Source organism: Pelobates fuscus, chromosome 1 (assembly GCF_036172605.1).
Source record: "Pelobates fuscus isolate aPelFus1 chromosome 1, aPelFus1.pri, whole genome shotgun sequence".
NCBI classification, from domain to species: Eukaryota; Metazoa; Chordata; class Amphibia; order Anura; family Pelobatidae; genus Pelobates; species Pelobates fuscus.
Window position 1 is genome coordinate 21,125,384 of NC_086317.1, and position 7,841 is coordinate 21,133,224.

The following is a 7,841-nucleotide window of genomic DNA, read 5'->3' on the forward strand; positions in this document are numbered from 1 at the left end:
ATACAAAACCAAATAAAACATACAAAATTAAGCCCTGTGCCCAAACTCCCACTACTCCTGGGCAGCAACAAAGACTACAGTACACATCAGCAACAATTTATACAAAAATAACCAAAGAAAAACTTATTTACCCTATGTGCCACTATGGGAAAGGGACTCAAATGTTTATCTTCCCCTGCCCCTATGGTTTAGAGCTATAGGGGTGAAGAAAAGATCCTCCAGTAGCATCTCCCACTGGGAGGCCTACTGTAAATTGGTAATGTGGTGGTACTTAGTACCTTCCAGACTATCACACTTCTAAAAGGACTTGTCCCCGATATGCTGGAGATGCCTCTATTGGCATGTGTTCTGGTCCTCCCCATGCCTAGAAGCATACTGGAAATAACTGAAGGAGTTGATTACCACATTGGTGGGATCATCCCTGCCTCTCACACCAGAAATATATCTGTTGCAGATAATTCCTGATGAACCTTCATATCGTATAGTATTAATACACTTTCTCCTAGCGTCTAAAACGAGTATAGAGTTTAATTTGGAGAAAAAAATACCCCCCTAATGTCTGAGATGTGCAGGAAAGGATCGACATGCCATGAACAAATGGCCTATAAATTGAGGGGTAAAGACAGAAATTATGAAAAATACATGTGAGCCACCACGCCGCATGCGGGAGCTTTGAATAACCATTTTGGAGGCGGAGCCTAACCGCCGATGAAGATGGCCGCGTTCTAGGAGAGCTCCGTGGCGGCAAACTGCTCATAAGCACACATTATGGGCAACAACACCGGCAATCCACCCACGAACCGAGCACTACATACCCGACCCACACCGGAGCAAGCTGCAATGGGAGGCGGACGAAAATCCAAGTCCAGAACTGCCGTGGCGCCGATCTTCAAAGCCAGGTCAGATAGAGAGGCGCCATGCGCACACAGCATGCAGGCCTCGGACTCAGATTCCGACACAAGCATTACTAGCCACAAGAAGGAGACGTCGCCCCTTACCAGGCAAGACCTAAAAGAACTACTCACAGACATGAAATCCCTAGTGGCAGATGAACTTACCAAACATCTAGCCCCAATCAATGAAGGCTTGACCGCTCTAACAAAGCGCACACACACGCTAGAAACCAAAATGGCCGACGTTACCGCCATTACCTCCAACCATGAGGCCAAATTCAAAGATATGCAAGAGCAAATAGCCTACCTGGAGGACTTACAAGAAGACCTTAATAACCGATCCAGGCGAAACAACATCCGCGTAAGGGGTCTGCCTGAATCCACTGTACCAGAAACCCTCAACGCCATGCTCCTTGAGGCCTTCAGCAGCCTGCTGCCCGACGCCTCACCATCAGACCTCCTCCTGGACAGGGCGCACAGAGCCCTCCGTCCACCCACAGCGGGCTCCTCGCAACCCCGAGATATCATAGTCCGCTGCCATTACTTCCATATCAAGGAGGCGATCATGCGGGCTACCAGAGAGACCCCACTGCAGATCGAAGGCCACACGGTACAACTATACCAAGACCTAGCACCCACGACCCTCCGCAAACGCAGAGAGCTAAAACCCCTGACCCAAGCCCTCCAAGCAAGGAGAATTCGCTACTCATGGGGCCACCCCTTCAAACTTATGGTGCGACGTGACAACCGCACATACACGCTATACAGGCCATCGGAAGCCCAAGAATTCGCCACACAACTAGGCCTCCAAGACCTAATCCAAGATCCGAACGCCGCCTCACAACGACAACCAGTTGCCCAACACAGACCATGGGACCAACAGCCACAACGGGAGCGCGACAGAGGACAGCGCTCTAGGCAACCTCCAGCCTAAACCTAAGTCCAATACCACAGCCGTGTCTCGGCTTCACTCACGGCACCCTCACTTCGAACCCACCCTGCTGACCGACCCCGGATACACAGAACAAAGACTATCGATACCGCCAAGCCGAAACTAAAGACCTAACCGTGAACCCCAGAACCTGCCAAAGTACACCCAATACTTGCACCTGCCCTCTGGCCTCCGGGACACACTCAACATCTTCGGGGCCCTCTCCCGGCGAGCGCGACCGCCCGCCGCTGCTGCCCACGCCGTCGGCACTGAGCCACACCGGCCTTGCCGGCCTCGACCCGAAACCCTAGAAGACTCCGACGGCGCCACCCCAAGAGCCACAAGACGCAGTACAACAACCACAACCGCAGACGAAGAAGACCCCACTCAGCCGTGGAGCACCCCAGCTCACGCCCCAAGATTCAGCTGACAGAGATCGAACTGTGAGAGCTCTAAGTACTTTGGGACTAAAGTAAGATCACACTGGGGAAAATTTTTGCCTTTCTTCCTACTGTTTGGGGTGGGGATAGGGGAAAAGAATGGAAGGATCTGGGGCCCTGGTGGTCCTCCCTCCCCCCCCCCCTCCCGGGGTGGGAGGACGGCGGACCGCGACGGCCTCGGACCGGGATGGTATATGCACCACGTAGGCTACACACGACTTGACCTCTGGTGCTGGGGCGGCTGGGGGGGCGGGCTTGATGGAACATAGCGGGGCTCTGGCGGCCTCCCCCCCCCTCCCATGGGGTGGGGGGGCGTTGGGCCGCGACGGCCCCGCAACAGAAAAGGTGACGGCTCCTCGGAGTCACAAAGCACATGACCTGACCGGAGGGCGGGACTGGGCAGACAATGGATTACAGACGGCCTGGGCCTTGGCGGCCGTCCCCTCCCCCCCTCCTACGGGACGGGGGGAGCGGCGGGCCGCGACGGCCTTGAGCCACTCAGAAATGGCGTACCTCGATAGCTGCAGAGACCCCAGACACTCTCAGGTAACGCAATAGCCCCTCAAAATCCCAAAGAGACTGGGACTAAAGCAACACGACCCTTTTACCGGACCAGACCACCCACACCTAAAGAACGTTTAGCCAGGTCAGTGTTAATGTGTTCTAGGCAATCTCAAACTAAAAATATTGTTTAATAATCTATTGGTAGCTTAAGACAAGATAAAATGCCTGACAAGCCATTGGGATGTTGATGGCAGAGAATCTTGTAGGAGGATCTTTCCCAGCCACCTGCAAATGGGGTGGTCTGGTACTCTAACATCCCACCCATTAAAGGTCTAAAAGCAGTTTGAATCAAGGCTGGTCAAGCGTAAATGTATGATGGCAACTCAAATTGTTCTTTGACATATAGTCATGCCATACAGCTTCCTATGATGTATGTTACAACTTATAAGAACTGTTAAATGTGATCCTTCTGGAAGACACCTACTGTATCCCACAATTTGTTCCTGTGTCCCCCCCCCCCCCTCAAAAAAGTACATATTTTCTCCTAACATTTATGGGACAAACAATACCCGACCACCAACCACCCCATACGACTTACTGCCGCACCGAGACGCGACAAAACACAAACTCCATTGTACATAGTTATGAAGATTACCTCCCAGGTTTCATTCTCCCCGGTTCCTTATTAAGACAAGAATGCCCGCACAAACCTATTAAATGTTTGCCGCCCACTCCCAGACGGACGACCATTACTCCCCCCACATAATCTGTTCCGTACCGCTGGTCTCCGACCACACCAACCAGAGAGACCCCCGGTACCACAGTCCACCTTTGCTGGCAATTGACGTAAGTCCAGCACGTTTACCCCATCCCCATACGCCTTACCTGTCCTCTCAATCCTCCTGCTGCCCTCCTGGGACCACTCGGGCCCCGATTCCTCCCTCCCCCTTGACTTGCCCCACACCCTCCTCATACACTACAATACCTGACCAGGCCACCCCTGACCATGCCACTCAACTTACATTGTATCTCCATTAAAGCAAAGGGCCTCAACAACCCCAAAAAACGCCATGCCCTGTTACGATGGGCCCACAGCCAGAAAGCAGACATTCTCCTAATTCAAGAGACTCACTTCACCCCCCACAAACATTTCCCACTCAAAAACAAACACTACAACCGCAGCTTTCTCGCCAATTCTCCAGAAGCCAAAACTAAAGGGGTGGCTATCATACTCAAAGCATCCTGCCCCCTGATCGACATCCAAGCCTTCCCAGATAAACCGGGTAGATACCTCACGCTCACAGGCAAAATAGGCTCCTCAACCTATTCCATCACCTCCCTATACGCCCCTACGACCCCAGACTCAACCTTCTGGCAAACATTCTCAGCACATCTCACTACGCTCAAAGCCACATTCACCATTGTAGGTGGCGACTGCAACGCCACACACCATCCGTCCATTGACCGCACCACCAGAACTCAGAACGACCCAAGACCGTCACACAACGATGCTCCCTTCTCCCACTTCCTACACACACATAACCTCCTGGACATCTGGAGAGCCCAACACCCCTCAACTTTGGATTATACGTTCTACTCCCACCCTCATAACACTTACTCCCGCATCGATTACTTCCTCATCTCCCCAAACATAACATCGAGAACCACGCACACTTCCATTGGTCACATAACTTGGTCGGACCATGCCGACATCTCCCTTACCCTCTCAATCCCCAACATGACACGCCCCTGGACATGGAAACTTAACTCACAACTCCTACAAGATAAGCTCATAACCATGTCCCTAGCAGAAGACATCAAGGAATATTTCACCCTGAACGACCCTTCCGTGTCCTCCCCAATCACCCTATGGGCGGCCCACAAACCAGTAATCAGAGGCAAACTGATAGCTATAGCCACAGCACGTAAAAAGCAACACAACAGACAACTAATGGACGCCATCTCTGAAATAGGCCGCCTAGAAACCCTCCACAAACACCATCCGACCCCCTCTCACCTTGACCAGCTCACAACAGCTAGGGCCCTACTCAAACGCCTCTCCCTCTCAACCACAGCCAAAGCACTCACATGGACCAAACAAAAGTATTATGAGAAGGGCAACAAGGCAGACTCGATGTTAGCAAAACGCCTCAAAAACCTAACAGACACAAAACGAGTCTCTAAGATCCGCACATCAGATGGTACAATGAGCACCGACCCACACACAATTGGGAACACCTTCAAGCAATACTTTACGTCCCTTTACAACCACACCCCGGACCCCCAATCTGACCTCATTCGATCCTTAACAGATGACTTCCTCAAGAAACTCTCCCTCCCCTCCCTCACTGATACAGCCAGAACACTAATCTCAGCAGACATATCCCCAGAGGAACTACAAGCAGCAATAAAATCCCTGAAACCCAATAAAATCCCCGGCCCAGACGGCTTAACAGCTATCTATTACAAAACATTCGGAGACATACTCACCCCACGACTATGCAAAGTCTTTAATGAAATGCTCAAAGGCAACCCACTACCCCCCGACATGACACAAGCCAACATTACCCTCCTACCTAAACCCGGGAAATCCCATGAAGACCCAGGTCACTTCCGCCCCATTTCACTCTTAAACATAGACCTAAAACTCCTGACCAAAGTCATGACAACAAGAATTAATCCCCTCCTGCCGAGACTCATCAATCCAGACCAAGTAGGCTTCATCCCCCACAGACAAGCACAAGACAACACCAGACGGGTCATAGACCTAATTTGGTATGCCAACCATAAATGCCTCCCAACCGCCATACTCTCCCTAGATGCCGAGAAGGCCTTTGACCGCCTTCTCTGGCCCTACCTATTCGCAGTCCTTCGCAAATTCAATTTCCCACAAGAACTCACCCACTTTCTCCAAGCAATGTACCACACTCCGACCGCGCAGCTACTAATCCCCAATATTACCCCCCCCTCTTTCCCTATACTGAACGGAACCCTGTCCCCCCTACTATTCGCTATATCCCTCGAACCATTGCTAGAGACCATACGTAACAACCCACACATCGAAGGGCTCAGAATCAGGGACGACACGTTCACCATCGCAGCATACGCAGATGACATCCTCCTTACCCTGACCAACCCCATCCCGACCCTGACCACCCTCATAACAACCCTACAAGAATACTCAAAGATATCGGGATACCAACTCAATGCCACTAAATCGGACCTCATGCCGCTCAACCTCACAGAACCCGTTATCCGCTCCCTAAAACAAGACCTCCCCTTCCGTATCTGCCCGACGGCGATCACTTACCTAGGAGTCCAAATCACTAGCGACACCACCGCCCTATACAAAGCCAACTATCCCCCACTCTTCCAGGAGGCATTCCTAAACCTGGAACGCTGGAAATCGATGAACATATCTTGGCTAGGAAGAATAGCTTCCGTTAAAATGAGCCTCCTACCCAAATTCCTCTACGCCTTCCAAGCACTACCCATCCCCTGTAATAAAACTGACCTCAAAAGACTACAAACTGCCATAGACCGATTCATTTGGAACGGGAAAAAAACCCGTATCCGCAGAGCCACATTATATGTACCCAAACTCTCCGGAGGTCTAGGCCTCCCCAACCTCACACACTACCTTCATGCAGCCCACCTGACACAAATCCAGCACTGGCATCTTCCCCCCGCACACAAACGATGGGTAGACCTGGAACATCTCATCTTTGGCCGAGACCACCCCTCCCAATACATGTGGCTCCAAAGGCAATACAGGCCACTGCCACCCCCCACCTCCCCGGCAATCACCCACTCCCTAGACCTCTGGGACCGACTCAGCGATAAATTTGACCTGTCCACAGGCCTCTCGCCCCTCACCCCAATCCTCCGCAACAAAATGTTCCAACCTGGCCTCACACGACAACACTACGCCCATTTCGAAGATCGCGACATAGTTAGGTTGGGACACCTCTACCCTAACGGCAAGCTGCTGCAATACACTGAACTCCCCAACTCTGAAACCTTAACCACATTTGATTACTTCCGCTACCTCCAACTCCGAAGCTTCGCAGCGACCGACACGGTTCGCATAGCAGCCACCTCGTCCCTGACCGGGTTTGAGAGAGACACCCTTCAGTCACCGTCCAGGAAGAGCCAAATATCATCTATTTACATGACTCTAACCACACATCACACTCAGATAGCCCTCCCATACATCACGGCGTGGGAAAAAGATCTCGGACCCCCCGTGGACCCCACGGACTGGGCTGACATCTGGGCATCTATTAAATCTATTTTAATCTGCGTCACCCATCAGGAGCAGGCATACAAAATGCTCTTCAGATGGTACATCACCCCCTACCGCCTGAAGGCCATGAAACAAAGCCCCACCAACCTCTGCTGGAAAATGTGTGGGGAAACAGGCACATTCCTCCACTGCTGGTGGACATGCCCTAAACTTGCGCCCTTATGGATAACAATAACGACCCTCCTATCCAGACTACTTAACAAGCCAGTACCCCTTGACCCGTGGGCCCTTTTGCTCTCTAAACCCCTGGACAGCTTCACCCGCAGTGAAAATAAGCTAGCCACACGTAGAGCAATCGCCGAAAACTGGTCCACACCACTTATACCCACTCACCCTCAAATACACACGAAAATCACGGATAGCGTAGATATGGACAGACTAACAGCACAGATACATGACACCCCTAAATCATTCCACAAAGTTTGGGACCCATGGCTCGACGGATATAACGCCCTCCCGTGGTGATCTGCCAGACCACACGACCAACACCACCAACGCTAAACACGATAATGAAGAGGCGCACCACCCCAACCCACCCCTAACCCAACCCCACCCACCCTGGGCTCGAGGGGTATACCCAGACGGGCAGCAGCTCCCTATCCTCCTCTCCGCAGTTCCTCTCCCTACCCCCTTAACAACCCCGCCTACCCAACACTCCCCTCCCTGTAACACCCAACCTAACTACCTGGCCCTACTGACATAACCACAATCATTGACCGACTCGAAGGCCGCACCCTCTAAGACAGCTGTTCCCCTCTCCCCAACAA